Source organism: Haplochromis burtoni, unplaced genomic scaffold (genome assembly GCF_018398535.1).
Source record: "Haplochromis burtoni strain Fernald_Lab_line unplaced genomic scaffold, NCSU_Asbu1 Contig_1661, whole genome shotgun sequence".
NCBI classification, from domain to species: Eukaryota; Metazoa; Chordata; class Actinopteri; order Cichliformes; family Cichlidae; genus Haplochromis; species Haplochromis burtoni.
The window spans coordinates 16,064-18,075 of record NW_024584022.1 but is presented as its reverse complement, the minus strand read 5'-3'; positions in this window follow the sequence as shown (position 1 = coordinate 18,075).

The following is a 2,012-nucleotide window of genomic DNA, read 5'->3' as shown; positions in this document are numbered from 1 at the left end:
ATGTAGCTGATGTTACATGAAGAACCAGCACCTTCTCCCCACTCCTCACACTCAGTTCTGGTGTCTGTTGTCGTGTTTCTCCTCAGAGTCCATCCAGCAGAGCTGTCGTCCTCCTCACAGCTCAGAGACACAAAGTCTCCTTTAAAGAACTGAGAGCTGCTGGGACTCACAGTCAGACGAGCTGTGAGGGTTACAATTGAAAAATTATGATTATTTTTATCATTATCAAAACTAACATAATTAAAAACCCACAGATTGTAATAATAATAAAGCTTTAAGTGGTTAGCACTGCTGCCTCAAAGCGAGAAAGCCCTGGATTTGAATCCACCATTGGACCACAACCTTTCTGTGTGGAGTTTATTAAAGAAGGTTACTGACCTTGGTTTGTTGTGCAGCTCGGCAATGAGATCAAAACTAAAGAGAAAAGGTTGGTTTGAGCTTTCACAAACAAATCAATTCTTCATCAATCAGTCAAACAATCAAGTGATAAGTCATATTTTATCCAGTACTGCTGTGTCCTATAAAGAGAAGAGATTCTGTGGCGTTAGTGTTGAGTAAAATGTTCCTCTAAAGTATGATTTATGCTTCATGTCAAAATAGTGAAACTTGTGATTTGTCAAATGTGATGATTGCAGTCAGATATGAATCACATCCACAAACCTAAACACAGAACAATGACAGAAATAAACTACATTAAACTTCAAAAGTTGATTCAGTTCATCTGGATGTAGCGTTCTCAGTGAGAGAAACATTTCGTCACTCATCCAAGTGACTTCTTCAGTCTCAGCTGACTGCAGGTTTCCCCAAATCTTATAAACAGGATATTTGCATAATGACTGAAACCAGCCCACCGAAGGAACAATGGGCTGGTTTCAGTCAACAACCAGGTCAACAACCACTGACCAATGGCCATGAGTACCATTTATAGAGAGTAGGGGAATGGCTGCAATCACAATATTGTAAAATGGCAAAAGATGAATTTTGCTCTCATGCCGAGACAAATCCCACTAGTGGAATTAATGAATGCTGTTTATGTTTGTAGACATTTTAATGTGTCTTGTTCTGAGCTGAGTCGTGCTGAAACACTGTTATCTTAATCTGGGGAGGGAGGTATTTATGGATTGTTAATAAACAGGCAATATTTATCATTTACAGTTCTTATTTCAAAATCACTAAATTGCCTGAAAAACTGAAGATTTTCACAACCTGTTTTTTGGTGTTAAGATGCTCAAACTTCCTTCATACAGCTGAAATGCATCTTCTTTGTGTATTAAACTTGCTTTGAATTCTATTTCACTTGTTGTTCATGTCGTTTTCTTTCATCCATCATCAATCAGCAACCAAAAAAACTATAAAAATAAACTTTAGGTAACTTAAAGAGGTCTTTTACTTACTGAGCAGATTTCATGACCAAACGTATGTTTTGAAATTAAGCGACCTCTAGCTGTCAGGCACGTGAATAACTGTTTATCTTTCTTCTGAACATTTAAAAACATCCATAAATACGGAAATGTGGATGTGAGTTCTGTTTTAGTAACTGTGTCTCAAATGCAGTATGACTTTTATTTTAGAGTACAGAATCAATTACTAAGATTTCCTATTATAAATGAATTATACATTTTGCAACATTAAAATAAAATAAAAATAAATGTATATTCACTGTACAGTTCTTTAAATAAAACACTAAATTACAGAAGTTTTCCACAGCCTGTTTTTTTTGTACAGGTCTGGGGTTAAGGCCTGTGTTTTAAAACTGTTTGTAATTCAGTTTAACCTGATTTTCACGTTAGTTTCTTTCATCTTCATCATCAATCAGTGACTAAAAGTCTGTAAAAATAAGCTTTAGGCAACTTAAAGATATGTTTTACTTACTAAGCAGACATCGCAGAGACGCTTCCCTCATCGTTCCTCTCAGTGATGTGAGCTTTTTTTTCATTTATAGTCTGAGGACACGAAAAAATGAATCCCCGCCCTGATTGTCTTCTTGGTTTGTTTTTTTTTTGTTTTTTTTT